The sequence below is a fragment of the Eupeodes corollae genome, chromosome 3 (assembly GCF_945859685.1).
Source record: "Eupeodes corollae chromosome 3, idEupCoro1.1, whole genome shotgun sequence".
Taxonomy (NCBI): domain Eukaryota; kingdom Metazoa; phylum Arthropoda; class Insecta; order Diptera; family Syrphidae; genus Eupeodes; species Eupeodes corollae.
In genome coordinates, this window is record NC_079149.1 from 66,132,183 (window position 1) to 66,149,736 (window position 17,554).

Below are 17,554 nucleotides of genomic sequence, written 5' to 3' on the forward strand. Positions count from 1 at the left end.
TTTGTATCAATTTAAGTAGCATTTTTTAATTTTAAAAAAAATCCAATTTAATAATAAAATAAAATTAATTTAAGAAATATGAAGAACCGAGCATCAATTTTTACCAAATTTGTGTACTATTCCTTGTAGATTTTATTTTTGTATGAAAAAACGTACTGTTGGATTTTTATAAAAAACTTACTGAATGTCGAAAACAATATTCTATGTGAAATAAAAAGAGTTTGAAGATAACATTTTTATTTTTTTAAAGCAATAGGAGTCGTAAGTAAATTTTTACCAAGTTTTAGGTTCTTAGTTTTTGTAAAAAAAACTATCAATTAGATTTTCCTCAAAGTTTTACTGAGAGTTGACAACAATATTTTTTAAAGGCAAAAAGTGTTTTATAGCCAAAATCCCAACGTTTTGAAAAGATATTTGAGTCGAAAATCAATGTTTACCAACTTTTATTAATTTGTTTGTTTAGGTTTTTATTTTTGTTAAAAAAAAACTTCGATTCTTCCCAAAATGTTACTGAATATTAAAAACAATATTTCTCATAAGCTAAAATTAGTTGGAAGACATAATCTCAAATTTTTAAAAAGATATTTGAGTCGAAAATCAATTTTTACCAACTTTTGTTAAATTTTCTTTTAAGATTTTATTTTTTTGTAAAAAAAACTGTTAATTCGATTTTTCTCAAAATTTTTGCTAATGTTGAAAAGAATATTTCTTATAAGTAAAAATCAGTTAGAAGCTATTATCTCAAATTAATGAAAAGATATTTAAGTCGAAAATCATTTCGTACCAACTTTTGTTGATTATTTTTCGGTTTTTAATTTTTTGTAAAAAAAACTTCGGTTTTTCCCAAAATGTTACTAAACATTAAAAACAATATTTTTTAAAGATAAAAGTAGTTTAAAGCCAATATCTCAAAGTTTTGAAAAGATATTTGAGTCAAAATCAGTTTTTACCAACTTTTATTAATTTTTTTGTTTAGGTTTTTATTTTTTGTAAAAAAAACTTCGATTCTTCCCAAAATTTTACTGAATATTAAAAACAATATTTCTCATAAGCTTAAATTAGTTGGAAGACATAATCTCAAATTTTTAAAAAGATATTTGAGTCGAAAATCAATTTTTACCAACTTTGAGTATGTTTTTTTTAGGTTTTTCTTTTTTATAAAAAAAACTGTCAATTTGATTTTTCTCAAAATTTTACCAGATTTTGAAAACGTTGTTTTTCATTGCACAAATTTTTTTTGGAGAAGAAATCATTTTGTATTCGTAAGATTTTCGAGGTGACAATTTTTTTTTTCAGTTTTTTTGGTTTATAAAAAATAACTGTTTATTGGATTTTTTTAAATATACTTGTTTGGTATCACGTTACAATATATTATACATAATTTAATTTAAGTCTCTAGCGTTTTTGGTTCTTAAGATATTTAGGATTAAGCAAATTATTCATCTATTTTTCAAACTGCTATGGTAAAAAAAACACCACGCAATTTTCTTGAGAGCCCTTTTTCATGTTTCTGCTTTATAATCTGTATAACAAAATGTATTTGAAGTCGATATCTCTTCTATTTCTTGAGCTATGGACAAAAAAAACCTCGCGATTGTACGGACTTACGAACGTACGAACATATGTACTCGTACGTACACACGCACGCACAGGCATCTTGCTAAAAATCTTTCATTTCGGCTTTAGGGACCTTGAAACGTCGAGAAATCACAAAAATTTCAATTTGACAAATAGGAATCAGTACAATCACTTCCTATGGAAAAAAATGCATTTCAGTTTGTTTGAGTTTCGCATAAGAAACATTAATATTTCTATTGCATATTATATTTAAATAAAAAGGTACGCATACGCCACCGGGTTTATAAAATGTTTTTGCTTGTTATTACTTCTTCAGTTTTGTAATCAAAACCGTTTCTTACAATTAGACACTGTTTTTATAAAATAAATCGAATATATATTTGAATGCCAAGGAACCACTTTTTATAAATAACTCATGTGACGCTTATTTTTATTTTTATTTAAAAAAACACAAAGCTTAGAATTATTTAAACCTCAAAGTTAACCAAGAATTTTCCACACGTTCGCTTCATCCATTTAGAGGAATACACTATGATTGCAGTTTTGATTTTATTGGAAATAATTTTCAATACTGACTTTATTTCTGTTTGGTAAAGTGCAAACAAAGCCGAATTTCAAAATTCGAAGTAGTAAAAATGTGATATAATCTAAAAAACTATTACATGAAACCGTTTTAATGATAATAGTTAATAATGTATTACTAAAAAGATGAATTTAAACACATGTGGTCATTATTTGAGCTTTTTAATCTAGGATAACGTTAAAAAATATAATGGCAAAATATAAACTTGCATATATATGTATGTGCATAACTATAACCTATATATTATTTAGACACTTGATTTTGTGATTCATTCTAAAAAAAATCACAATAACCTAATTAAGAACAATTATAGTGCTTTATATTTAAGTTTAATCAAAGTAACATCTTGCACGAGACATTACACAAACTACGTTTTGTTTCCAAAGAGAATTCATAATGCTACGCTGGGCTTTTGTTATGACTTCAAAACCACCTCAAAATCATCGCCAAAGTAAGTAGTTCGAAAAATGGGAGAAGTTAAAAGTTTCAATACTTTCTCTTATCTCGTATGTTACACCATTAACTTGTTTAGTTTATAGTATAGGCACAAAACGATCTTTAGGAAAAAAGTAAAGGATTTAAGAGAAGGTACTTAGGTACCGGTGCTCATTGGAGAAGACTTAGTTGGGTAAAGCATTCCACATTCTCGATGTGCAGCTCAAATGTCATTTGTATTGGCTTTGCATTCCACAATAATTAATTCTAGATAAAACTATTAATTTTAGAATACAACATTCTGAATAAATCTATTAATGATTTCAGATTTCAATCTGAAAATATTTTTATCTTTTTTCATTAAATTTTGTGTCGGGTTGTTGGTTTTAATACATGTGAATATAGATGTATATATACATGTTTTAACACTGGTAGTTAAAAATAAATCTTGTTAAATTGTCGGCTGTCAATTATTCTGATACTTATCTACAGTGCTGCTAATAAAAAACCAATACAACTTCCGTAAAATTTCCAATAAACGAAAAAATGTGTGTACATATGTACTTCTGTTGCCATTTGAAATTATTACTACAATCCAGGGGCGAACGCAGGTAGGGGTTTTGGTGGTTAAAAAATCTTTTAAATTAACTTCTTCCACTTCTTGAATTGTAACAAAGAATATTTTAAAACAAAAACAGCAACCCATTTGCCTTTATCGCGTTTTTTCCTCATTTTTCAAGAACAAAATTCAAATTAATAATGAAAGTTACGTGATGTCTCCTTAATTCAATATTTTTAAAGATTTAAATGCGTGTCTGTATTTAAACATACCTTAATGTAAGACACAAAACATTATAGGGCATATTCATAGTCATATTTTAAACCCGCGTCTATTTAAACTGGAGTCTAAATTTAGGTATACACAGTTGCTATTCATAAAGAATTTGTCAGCTCTGTTTAGGTAGAAACAGTTTTAAGGCATATTCTATTACAGTTTCAAAAAAATTCGCTTAAACCTATACAAAATGGCTTGTAGAGGGTAACAAAATAAATTGCGTTATCTGGAGAGCTAAAATCTTTGAAACCCTTTAAACTATTTTGTTTGCTGTTAGTTGAGACATTTTGTAGTACCCGTGGCATGATGGTTATTGCGTTGGACTTTATATTAAGGACCTTATTTTAAGTAGTTTTTAAGTGAAAATAAAAAAGGATATTGATATTAGTAGGCATTAGTAGTTAGTGTTATAGTTTAACTTAGAGTGTCCGTATGGGACCATTAAGTTAGTTGTAAGTTATGGATTATTAGGCTAGTTTTATGAATTTTTGTCTAGCTTTAAGATAAGTTTAAGAATGAATTAATAAAAATGAATTTAAAAAAAAAGTGCGTTGGACTGTCATGCAAAGGGTCTGGGTTCAATCCCTGCCTGTGCCACCTTAATTTAAAAAAAATAATTTTCGCGGGTACTGCCTCTTGCGAGGAACTGACAATTCCTTTAAGAGTAATTCTTGTCATGAAAAAGTGCTTTCTCAAATAAGCCATTCGGATTTGGCCTAAAATTGTAGGTCCCTTCCATTCCTGACAACAGTACTCGCACACAGGAATGGTTGCGAGTTGTAAGTCACTAGGCCCTGGTTCACAACGGACTGTTGCGCCACCCAATTTATTTATTTAATTTTTTGTTTGAAATATAGTGATTTATTTAAAGTTATTAAGAGGAAAGTGTTATATAATGCAAACAAAATCAGCCTTTATGGTAAAAATACAATTCAATGGGAAAGATTTTATGTAAGTCACTTTTTGTACTTTTACCGTTAACAAAAACAAACTATTTTTCACTTCCGATTCATCTATTGGAAAGGCTTTCACAAGGCAGCATTGATTTAAAACTTAAAGTTTGATGCACGCATTTTATTTTACATATAACATTGTTTTTACTTTGGCAAAAAATGTTAATTATACTGTATCAAGAAACAATTATAATTAAAAATTTCGAATATAGGTTATTTATAATACTTAAACGACTTTCTTTATGTGACAATATATATCCATAAAACGTCTGAAGGTTAATTAGAGCTATAACAATATAGTAATACAAATTATTATTATGAGTCAGACCAATTAATCTATTGTTTGTACTTTGTGTGAACCCATTTAAAAAAAATTTACTTTTATCTCCCTATATAATATTTTTATCAAAAAGTATACTTTATCGAAACGTAGACAAAAAATTATTATAATCTTAACACATTTCTTTTTTAACAACCTTAGAGTTCACTAAAGACCTATGATCTTTAGTGATTCAAGAATGCGTTTTAAATATTACCCGTGTTTTGTTGGAAAATCTATCAATAGTATAGTTGGATTTTACACAAACAACAAAAACAAAATCAGTAGTATGAATACTACCGATAAAAGTTCTCAAATGTTGGTACGATTGATATTGTTTTCGTATATCGATGGCAGTGTTCTTTGAGTATCTGTGCATTTGGAAACATGTGTTTTCCATTGGGGAAACAAAATCAATCTGTTATTGTTGATATTATTTGGTTTTGTTAATCAAATTGAACTACCTAGGCTTATTTTGCAAGAATAGCAAAGATAATTAAGTTTTGCTATCTTAATTTAGATTAAATAAATCTTCATGGTGTTTCCACCGCACATGAAGATTTAAAAATGATTAAGTTTGACAGCACTTTCTAAAATGCAAATGGTGTTTCGATGTTTCTTATGTATTGGAAGTGAGATAGTTTGATTCGTGTTAAACAATGAAGAGCTGATAATTTCAGCACCATATAAGATTATGCTATCTATTCCATGTGCAATTTATTTTCAATTTTTTATTAACTTTAATTTAATTTTAAAACACAACTATATTTTTGTACACAAACATGCAAATAAACAGACCATAATTCATTATCTGTAAAATCAACTCCTCCTCACAGGTTTCTCTTCACAAATTTTGAATCGACTCCGATCCCAGACCGGAATCGAGTCAAATCAAGCTCATTTCAACTCGATTCAGGTATATAAAGAATTGAGACAAGCTTCAAGCTCGCTTCAAACCACATGTTACTGTAGTAGTCTACGGACAAACCCCCTTCTTGAAGTTTTTATTTTATTGCAAAGCTGCAATTGTTAAACAAACTATTTTTATAGAATCTCAATTTCCATTCCTAACATTTCTTCTTGAAAATTGTCCATTTTATTAGTTTAAGTTTTTTTTTGATGAAGTTAATTTTAACTTTTGATTTTCGCAAAACTTTCTTCTATTTGTGTGTTTTGTTTATTATTATTCTGACAGCTCTTCTTTCAGTTACCAATTTTAAATACAAAAATCTGGCTACTGCCGATGCGTTTTCTTTTGAATTTTCTACTGTACTATTTATAAAATGTCAAAAAAACTCGTATTGTAAAACATATAAGCAGTGTCCCAAAAACGACGTTAAAATTCTCCTGAGAAATTTTAACGCCAAAATTGGTACAGTCTTGCTGTATGGTGCAGAAAAATGGACCCTCTCCCAGGCGGATGAAGGATCTCTTGGTATCTTCGAGAGGAAGGTTCTGCGCACGATCTATGGTCCGGTTTGTGTCGACAGGCAAAGTAACATCTGGCGGAAAAGATTTTATCAGGAGTTATACGAGCTATACAGCGACTTGCCACTGGTCAAAAAACTGCGTGTTCAACGCTTAAGATGACTTGGGCATATCGAGCGAATGAACATCGAAGCTCCAGCCCGTAAGGTATTCAACGCCAAGCCTGAGGGAACAAGAAGCAGAGGCAGGCCTCATCTCCGGTGGAGTGATCAAGTTGAGGCCAATGCACGCCAACTTGGTTTTCGAAACTGGAGGCAGCAAGCTAGAGATCGAGTAAGCTGGCGAAAGTTATTACTTGAGGCCCAGGAACACAATGCGCTGTAGCGCCAACTAAAGTAAAGTAAGTATTCTTGTATACTTTGCATCAAAGCTTAACAATGTTTTCCTTGTATTATTTTTTTCTCAAAATTTGACTTATATGTACTGAAAATAGGTAAAGAATCGAAGAAATATATTTCGAACAATTTTTGAATTGAATAATTCAAGGTAAAATATGACTTTTGTAATCAGAAGACATTTATAAAAAAAAGTTATCGTAAAATATCGAGGATGATTTCTTTTTTTAGAATTTCTCGTTTCCAAATTTAAACAAATATGTACTTTATGCTGATATGTCGAAAGATTAAAAATAATTTGTTTAAAAGTCATTATTAATTGTTTGACAATTAAATATCTTGGAAACTAGTTTGTAGATCAATTTTAAGAACAATGTCTTTTTAAATGTTTACTTCTAAATGCTTCAGAGTGGCAAAGCAGGAATGGTTGAGAGTTTTAAGTCATTAGGCCCTGGTTCTCTACGGACTGTTGCGCCACCAAAAAAAAAACCAGGGCCTAGTAACTTAAAACTCTCAACCATTCCTGTGTGCGAGTAATTGCAGGGATGGAGGGGACCTGCAGTTTTATGCCAAATCCGAACAGCTAATTTGAGAAAGCACTTATTCATGACAAGAATTACTCTTGGAGATTTTGTCAATTCCTCGCAAGGGGCAGTACCCGTAAATAAAATTGTAGGTGGCACAGGCAGGGATCGAGCCCAAGACCTCTGGCATGACAGTCCAACGCACTAACAATCATGCTACGGGTACTTCTATACTTCGGCAACGTTTTTGGCCAAACAATATGGAAGAGCCAGATCCACCGTTAGTTCCATATATAAAAAGAAGGACAATATACAGCGACTCAGACTTACAGATATGATTTTGTCGCAAGCGATGGTTGGGTACAAAAATGTATAAAAAGATATGGAGTTCGATATCTGAAAATATCCGGAGAGACGCTATCTTCTCAACCAGAACTGGTATACCCTTTTAAACGAGTTCTTTAAGAAAAAATAAAGAGTATGGACCGCGAGCCAGATCAAATATATAACGCTGATGAGTCAGGTTTATATTGGAAGCTTCTTCGTTTGGTGGGCTGAGAAGACTGCTCCAGGGAGAAAATCCGAAAAATTGTCATTGCTTGCACCATTGCTTCAGGTCGCCATAAAGTGAAACCTCTTGTAATTGAAAAAGCCAAAAATCTCCGCCCAAAACATGTGCTTACCTGTACATTACCAACACTCCAAATCAGTTTGGATGACAGGAACTATCTTTAAAGACTGGTTTCAAAATTTATATGTTCCAAAAGTTTAAAACTTTCTAAGAAATAATGATTTTCCACTTAAAACCCTACTTATTTTGGATATCGCTCCTAGTCAACCTCCGGAAAATCAGCTTCAAACATCAGATGGCTGCATAACATTCAACCGATGGACCAAATCGTAATCCGACTGACAAAATTTTTTTATAGAAAAAGCTTGTTGTTGTCAATTATTTCAGCTAAAAAAGGTAGGTAGTGAAATGATAACAAAGATGCAAGAAATATACAAAACGTAAAATTTTCTTATGTCGCTTTAGAAAATATTTGCCAAGCGGTAAAAGAAATCACGATTAAGGATGCGGTGTTTAATTTACGATCGACTTGGGATAGCGTACATGGTGCAGTCATTGCAAAGTGTTGGAAAATTATTTTTGAATCCAACAAACATTTGGTATTCAACTTAGTTTTCTTAGGCAACAGGACATCACAAATATTTCTGAAGTAGTGATTAAACTACTCAATTATCTAAACGAAGGCATAACGCATACACCTGGAGACATAGGCAATTGGAACGAAGATAGAGTCTTGTTGGATATTGAAGAAGCCGAAAACGAATACGAAGAAGAAGATGGGCAGTTGGTAATGGAGCGACCAACATGTTCCGTTTCTTCAAAGGATGCTGTTGTTCTCTTTGATTGCAAGAAAAAGCCATTCAAATTAATTTAAATTTAGGAAATAGTTAGACAAAAGTGACAAACTACTCCAAAAATGTAATTCTTTTTTCGTTTTTTTTTTTATGAGTTAAAATGTTTTTGTTTTATGTTATTTTATATACGTATATATTATGAATTGTTTTTGTGTTCGTTTTGCTGTTTCAACTTAATTATAATATTAGTTTATTGATTAAATAAATATAATTACCTTTACACTGAACAAAATGTGCATTTTTTATCAAATTAAACTTTGGAAAGCTTTTCCAGCTTCCCGCTCGAAATAGTGAACATGACTGGTTTTTATTGCTTCACTATATCGACCGTCTCCGGTATAATTGTTTATTAAAACTTCAAATGCAATCAATCAAAAATCGTCATATACTATTTTTGAAACGATCATGTCAACATTGTAACTTAATGTTAGACATATAATATCAAATACATCAATAAATCTTGTTTTAGTGGTTTAAAGTGCATATTTTCCTGTAGCGATATTAAAAGAACATTGCATTCAAGTTAACACCTAAATAATTTTTATATTTATGTATAAATAGAGCAGTTAATTTATTTTTAATTGAAGCCTTGTTTAAAGAGCGAAAACCACGAGACTGATAAATTTTCTGTCTGAGACGTTACAATGGCAAGTGTTCACTATTGATCAACCACATATCACCTTGACTGATTGCGGTGTTGTTTTTAATAGGAAATAGTTAACAAATGATTGGTATTATGTTGCTGACATAAATGTCAAAACAAAAAGAAAGTAAAGTAATAAAGACTAAAACGTTCACCTTATACTTTGTATATTATATATTATACAAGATTATTGTCAGAGCTAGTGTATTTATAAGAAGTATTTTTAAATGAAAAAAGCTGGATTAGACTAGTTTTTTTCTTTTAAGGTCTCACTGATTAACAAATCTTATAAGATTCTTCCGACAAATTGCCTAGTGTTGTTGTTTTTGCTTAATTGTGCTATTTATTTTCAGATAATAGTCTTGTTTTTCAAAATTAAAAAGGATAAAAGAAAGTTTTTGAAAGTACTCTATTATTTCAAAGAGAAAAAAAATTGCTGTACCGAGCGATAGTTTCTGACTCTATTGATCCTTATCAGTAGCATGCCTTCTCTGGGAACGATTTCATGTGCAGTTAATTAAGAAAGATGTTTATAAGGGACGTTATAATTTCGACAGATGAAATATTAAGAGTATCCAGTGTAAATTCATAGAATGTTGAGTGTTTAAATAAATTGTGCTTTCAGGAAGATGTTAGGATGGGAAACGCTTTTTTAATTAAAATTTACAGAAAAAAGTGTAAGTAAATTGATTTGGGAAAAATCGATTCAATCAATTTTGAATACTTTTAACAATGTAAAAAGAAAACATTTTGCTATTTAAAGAAATTCTTATAGTTTTTCATGCTCCATAAAGGTTGGAAACAACTTAACAGAACCTTACGATTTTTCCGTGTGATCTACGGTCCCGTATGCATTGAAGAGGAGTGGATTAGAAGGTGGAACGACGAGCTGTACGGGCCCGGAAAGTTTTCGAATCCACACCCACAGGACAGCGCAGTAGAGGAAGGCCGCGGATCAGATGGCGCGCGGTAACAACTTAGAGCGCGAAACTGGAGACATGTAGAGCGCGAAACTGGAGACCCTAGTTCACACAGGACTGTAGCGCCACCTTAAGTAAGTAAGTTATAGTTTTTCAATTTGGCTCATAGCTATTTTACATATAACTACAAGTGGAAATAAATCTTTAAAATGTCTTTGAAAACATTCGGATTGTTAAATGTTTGTGTTAACTTTGGGTATTTGTGTATTTAATTTTAATTCCATTAAGCAATGGTCGCATTCACAAAGCTAGTGGCTACGTAGTCAAAATTCAACTGGCTTTGTGAATTCAAAACTACACTACAAAGCTAGTCAATCTGGAACTATCATTTATCTTTATCTTTAGTGTTTTTAAACTCAATAAAATCAAATTTAAGACACAATTTAAATGATTTATATTAGTATTTAAATACTTAACAATTTATTTCATTTTGAATTCGTGTGGTTTACCGAGCAGCTGATTGTGAAACGTCACAATCATTCTCCACTAATGTTGTAGCTGAATTTTGTACACTACATCTGAGTGGAAATTTCAACTACTTTTGTAGTTAGATTAAGCCAATAAGAATCCCTTAACTACGTAGCCACTAGCTATGTGAATGCGACCAATATGTTATGAGGCTGAAAGAATTTGATATTTAAAAAGTTAGAACACATACATAAAAACACCAAATAAGTAAATAAAATTTAATACAAAATTAAAATATAAAGAATACAATTTAATGAAATATTAATAGAAATATACACAAAGTTCTATACAAATTTAATTTTTTTATTTTTTCTTAAATTTATTGAATGAATAGATTTTTCATAAGCTTTTTGGTATTGTATTTTATTTTGCAAGATATTTATTTTATTATGTTCGATTAATATAATAGATAAATAGAAGCAACATCTTCCGATAGTTCACCAAAAATTAGCCTTGATTTTAAGCAATCTATGTTTAATTGATTTGGTGGAATCATATCCTCAAAAAAAAACAAAATCTGTCATTAAAAATTCCGATAATTGACTAGAGCGAAGATAAAAATAGATTTGGATCAGTTTTGTTATAAAAGGTGTTCCAAAATTCACTGATACTGATTTTTAATTAGTTAACTTAATTTTGTACGTTCTCTTTTATAAAAATATTGTATTACCGTTTCATATATGATGGCTGAATATCATTAAAACACCTGTCAATTCCAAGTGTTGTTGGTCGTTTTTTATAGACTTTTCACTTCAAAAAAGACCTGGGTGGTCCATTCTAATCGCAAAAACAGACGACTAAGAAATGACTCGACATTAAGTATTTAGTTAGTTAGTTTAGTTTTAGTTAGTTTTAAGTTTTATTTCATCAGATTACAATCTTATAGACAAGATGCTAATACAAAATATAATATAATTAATAAATACAACTTAATGATAAAAAAGATCAAATCTTAATTTTTTTAGGAGATGACAGTTTAAATATTATTTAAATCATATTTCTTAAATGATTCTCTCGAAACATCAAGATTGAAATCAATCATATTGGGTCCATTCCTGCCATAATTTGTACCATGAAACTGCTCATAAGAATTAAACCGGTAGCGTGTAGTTCTAGAAGATGCATTTACACAATTAACTAGTCTTCGTAGAGGAGGACAATTGATATGAAATGTTACTATGTCTCCTATAAACATTACTGAAAAATAACCCTTACGATCATAAAGAGATTGCATACCAAATAAAAAACATCGAATATAATAAGAAGGCCATACAATCCTGGAGTTTAGCTAATAAAATGCATACCTTGTAGAATGTTTCTGAACTTTTTGAATTCTGTCTATTGAATTATTGTAATAAGGGTTCCAAATAATGCTATAGTATTAAAGAAGATATGAATCTGAGAATTCATTGGTGTTTCCTTTTAAGAAACCAAGCATTTGATTTGCCCTGTTTATGATAACCTCATAGTGGGGTAAGAAGGAAAGTTATGTATTATGTATATAAGATTACTCCTAGAATCTCCTTTCTTGTTACACGCTCTAAATTTGCACGGTTGTAATTGGTTAGATCCTGCTTCGAGACCGATTTAAAAATTGGCGATAAGAATGAAAACTTCCAGCAATCCAAGAATTGCCCTTTGGCTATTGAGAGATTAAAAATCCACAATAGTAGTTGAGCTATTGCAATACCACATTTTTTTTACAAAATAGCAGTGACCCCCAGCAGGTCCTCCACTTTTATTAACATTCAATTTAGATAAAACCTCCTCTTAATTTGAGTTCACATTCAATAGAAAAAATGTAATTTCGATATAAGAATTTAATTAGAATATCGAATTCTCGTTAAAGATTTAGATAGTTTGTGCTAAGTTCAGAATAATTATATACATTATGTTTATAATTAATTGTCATGTGTCACCATCTTATTGAAACTATATCCATATCTTGACATTTAGAAATTAAAAACTGAGTTATCATATCACGATTAAGAACTCTATTGATTGTTGCTGCCTGTTTTTGAAATATAATGGTCCGATAATCCCTCCAGTTCAAGGTCCACACTAAACAGTGACGCGTTGTGCATAATTTTGGTTCTTAATTAATTACTCGCTCGTTATTGAACCGATTGCGAAACTTTTGACGACTCGCTAGGTCATCAAGATAAAAATGAGCCACTCTATTGAAGATTATTTGGTTTAAAAAATTAGTATCACTTTGATCCAATCATGCATCAATGCAATCTGTATATAGCTCCATGTTTACCAACCCTGAACTGTCTGTTGTCACATTGTTATGTTTTTCAGTTGGAAGCTCTGGGCCCGTATCTCGTAAAATAAAAACGATCGCGATCGTGCAATAAATTGATAGTCGATATCGCCAAAGTTCCAATTATTAAAGCTGTCTCAAACATGTTTATAGAAAAAGGTAAAGAGATAAATAGATAAAACGAATATCAAAAAATTGACAATCAACTATTTATTATCCTATCCGATTTCGCCCCGGTAATAGAGAACAATTATAGGAACACGATCGGAAGGTTTTATAATAGGACTGCATTAAGACCGATGCCAAATTAAACATTTATCAATATTAATTGAAGATATTTATACAATTTTACATATTTAGTAATTTGGTACGGGTCTACCACGATATCTAGAAATTAATTATCTAGAAAGTAAAAATCTCGAAAACAAGAATCTAGAATGGAAAAAATCTCGAACACAAAAATCTAGAAAATAAAATCTCGAAATGCCAGAATCTAGAAAAAAAAATCTCGAATGCAAAAATCCAGAATGTATGTTTGAATTTTTGAGGCAATGTTTAAAATTCACGCGAATAACTTACTTCTCCTTAACAAACTTGAAGATGACAAGTAAAGTTATGAATCATTCAATTGCACATTTCTTATTGTTTGCAAATATTTTTCTTAATCAGAAATAAAATATTGGGTAAACTGATGTATTTGTGTTTTATTGAGTTTTAACTGTTAAAAATACAAACAAAAAAATCTCGAATTTTTATTTTTTTTCGAGATTTTTTTCTAGAGTCTTTCGAGATTTTGGTTAATTCTGGATTTTTGTGGATTCGAGATTTTTGCGTTATAGATAATTTTTTTATATTTTCGAGATTTTCGGCATTCGAGATTTTTGGCATTCTAGATTTCGTCATGATCCCATTTGGTACACATAAAGCTTCTGTGTGTTGCACATTCTAGATTCGATGCACATATATAATGCAATACGAAAGTACAGGGTCCGGCAAAAAACCTCCCGTAATTTTAGACCTTTATATTTAAAGCTATTTATAGATAAAATGGTATTCCGGGTATAGATAGATAGAGGTCTACGTGCCGATTTTAGTAATCATAATGGAGTGGCACGGTGAGCATAGCGCATTTGTCGCAGAGGAATATATCCGTAATGGTGGTTCTGCGATTACTACTCAGCGAACATTTCGCATTCGATTTCAACTTGGACGACATGATCCTGTTCCGGATAGAAAAACAAATCAAGTTTGGTTATCAAACTTTAGAGCAACGGGTTCTGCGCTAAAGATAAAATTGTCTGACCTTTAACCACAAAAACGCCGAATAATGGGGCACGTGTAAGTGCGTCTATCCATCAATTTCCGAGGCGTTCAGCACTTAAACATGCAGCTGCCCTTGGATTGTCTGTAGGAGTGTAAGACGAATTTTTTAAACGGATGTAATGTTTAAAACTAAGTAATTTTAATGTAAAATGGCATAATATTTAATTTAAAAAATTCAATAGAATTTTTCTGTTAAATTGTTTATTTATTTGTCATTGCCTTTTAAAACATGGGAGATCTTTTTGCCGGACCCTGTATTAATTCTTATGTTTTGATACCTACGTACGTTATCCAAACTCTTCCACAATTTCCAGACCTTAACCAAATCGAGAATTTTTTAAATGAATTGTACCGTCGAGTTCGCGAAAACCCTGTCTCTTCAATAAATGCACTAATGCAAAGACTCCAAGAAGAATGAAGCAAAATAGACATTGAATACCTTCAAACAATTATAAAAAATATGCCCAAGCGACTGGACGGAGTTTTATCCAATCAAGGGTATCCAACAAAATATTAAGATCAATGGTAAGAAAGATTAATTAAAAAGTTAATAAAAGAATGTAAAAAAAAACGAATATTATTGAAGTGTTATTTTTTGGAGTTGTCGTATTCTTTATTTATTTAATTTTGTTTGATATTTTAATTAAAATTTATATAAATTGAAATTATTAAATACAAAATATTTTAAAGGAAAACTGTTTTTTACCTTTTTTAAATTTTAAAGTGAAAAGTAGTTTTTATCGAAAGAAACAAAAAACCGAATACCAATGGCATTTACTGTATGTGTATACAAATATTGTGTATAATTTAAAAACTAGTATGTAAAAGGTTATTTTGCAAAATTTATGTAAAAAATCTTACATCATTCATATTTCACTTTCAAGTAAAAACCACCTACTCTCGTACGATTCGAGTATAACAAATAAACAAAAACAAAAAAAGACAACGATAAAATGTACACAAATGCATAGGTGTATTAAATATTCAACATAACATGACATCACGTTTATAAGAAATCAACAACAACACTCCATTGACAGTTCAATCAAGGTTTTTGTTTGCTTCTGATGAATAACATTAAATATTTGCATTAACTTCTTTGCACTTTATTCCTGTTCGTGTACTTCTATTTTTTCTTCTCATTTTTATTTATTCAATTGTTTCAATTCACATTCAAATGCAACATCCACGTTACTCGTAAATAGTTTAACATTGAATTGTAATAACTAATAACCAAACAATATCCGTTTTAATTGAAAGATCAGAACTTGGTTTTATTTTTCACATAATTATTTTTAAGATTTCTAATTTAATTACATTCTTCCATAAATATTTACGCAAATTGAATATCTAATGAGTTTTTTTTCTTTTAAATATTTATTTAAAACTTAGTATAATCGTGATTTCAATCGAATGACGTCGTGTCGTTCTCGTTTGAAAGATATTAAAATTAATTCAGAACGAGGCCAAATTTTACAACTTACTTACTTAGTACACAACTCTCAATTCAAACATCAATTTACACTCTCTTGTGAAGCAAATTAAATTTGAAATTAAATTTTACCCGCGACACAAGAAATAACGATATCTAATTAATCTCAAAACTTCACATTCCACCTTTTATTGTTGAAAGTCGCACATAAGAAAATTACACTTCCATAACAGTTCTGACACTATTTCCTCAACGAAATTTTCGAAGCTCTCTTTGATTTAGTAGGTCACCAACCTGATAATCACAAAAATGGTATTGCATGCCCTAATCGTCGAAATAGAGGTGGTTCTTTATTTGGTAAACAGCAATTTGCAAAAGAAAACAAAAACTAATGTGCATCCAAACGGATCACAGGTTCTGAAATAAAATTGGTTTCATCGCATCGGTTTGACAGCCGACTTTGGAGATACGTTAAATAGAAAAAAATTAGCATTCCGATGAGAACCAGTGACCTTCGGGTGTGGTTTATAACATTCAAACACAAAAACGACTTGAAAACACTGCTATTTTTTTTTTAATGTCGAACCCCATCATACCTTCTGAAATTGATTAACGTTTCACTTGTGGAGATGTTGATTTATCTGGTGAGTGAAACTCTTCAATCACTTCGCAGATCACCGTTTAAACTATTGGTACAGTCCGTGACTTATATAGGTATGTACTATGCGGTCAAGACACACGTTTCTTAACCTCTCCGCGCGCCGCCGAAAGGAGATTTATTGAAAAATTATTATTGTTTTGCCACTCGTGAGTCGTGACACCGAAAACAGAAACGATAACGAAAGCAGATGAATAAGCCCGCGTTAACTGAACGAAGAAACCACCGAAACCGATCCAACTGTCTCGACAGTAAGTTTCAAACTAATTGCTAACTTCTTAACCAAAGACTGGTTAGCTGTCTATCTGGTAGCAGTTATAAATCTGTTACTACTTTCCCCTGTTCACCTTCTCTGGCAATCTGATGACTGGCTGGATTACTGGCAAGTTTTACATTCTTCCACTTCCACTCTATTGAACATTTTCGACATAGCTGCGCGGTGTTCGCAATCCGCAATCCGCAGTTCGCAGAGCTGGAATTCCAAGAGCAGAAAGGTTTATTAGTTTTGGAGTTAGAGCTTCAAGCTACAGCTACACGTTTTTCTTGACTATCAGGTTTTATTTTCTCGTAGCGTAGGTTTTGGGTGGGATCGGAGTCGGAGTAAAACTACAATTTTTGTAGTATCTATCGAAAGTAAATGAGCACAAGAACCCAGACAGTGTACCTACTTTTGTAACGTACCTCTTACAGCAAGCTTGTATACGTTCTTCGTACAACAGGTTGGTTCTCAATTCTCATTTAAGATAATACCAGTTCGGTGGTGATTCATTGAGAAAAATTATAAATGAATGTACCTACGAGCATGAAGAACCGCATTCTTAAAGTTAACACGAAATCATTATTATTGTGGTCATTATGAGAGACTTGTTGTCATGGGTTTTCCTAAAGTTTGTCCAAAAAGTAAACTGGCGATGGCGGGCGTCTCGCATCGGTCATCGTGTTGTTGTTGTCTGATGGAATAGTATTTAAACATAATGGCCTTTAAATGAATTGTGATTAGTAAGTCTCCTCAATTGGAAGAACAAAACTGAACCAAAAAATGAGTTATAAAACCAGATTTATTCAAAACGTAGGGAAAAACACACATGATTTAATTAAGTAAACATTTTTTTTCTTAAAATTTACATATGCGAAAAAGTTTAAGATATTTGTTTCGTTTATAGTTTTGGTTAAAAGTAGGGGAAAATAAACATGTTCTTTTAATAGCTTTTTTTCAATTGTTGACGTTTTTAAGTTCGATAAAACTGCGGCCGTTGGTAGAGGTTGGATCACACTGGTCGACAAAAATTAGGGAAAGGATCATCTATCA

General features: G+C 30.9%; 1 protein-coding gene across 2 annotated transcripts in view; it reads right to left on the minus strand.

Moving 5' to 3' along the window:
- The window catches only part of LOC129952495 (putative ferric-chelate reductase 1 homolog), a 40,147-nt gene extending 23,389 nt beyond the window's left edge, over nt 1-16,758 (minus strand). Inside the window, exon 1 of one of the 2 annotated variants that reach the window (XM_056065095.1) lies at nt 16,593-16,758. The gene's annotated coding sequence lies outside the window, so the exon portion shown is untranslated. Of the gene's footprint in view, nt 1-16,183; nt 16,544-16,592 lie in introns of those variants that run through there. The other variant, XM_056065094.1, reaches the window with a different exon arrangement.
- Nucleotides 16,759-17,554: the final 796 nt, after the last annotated feature.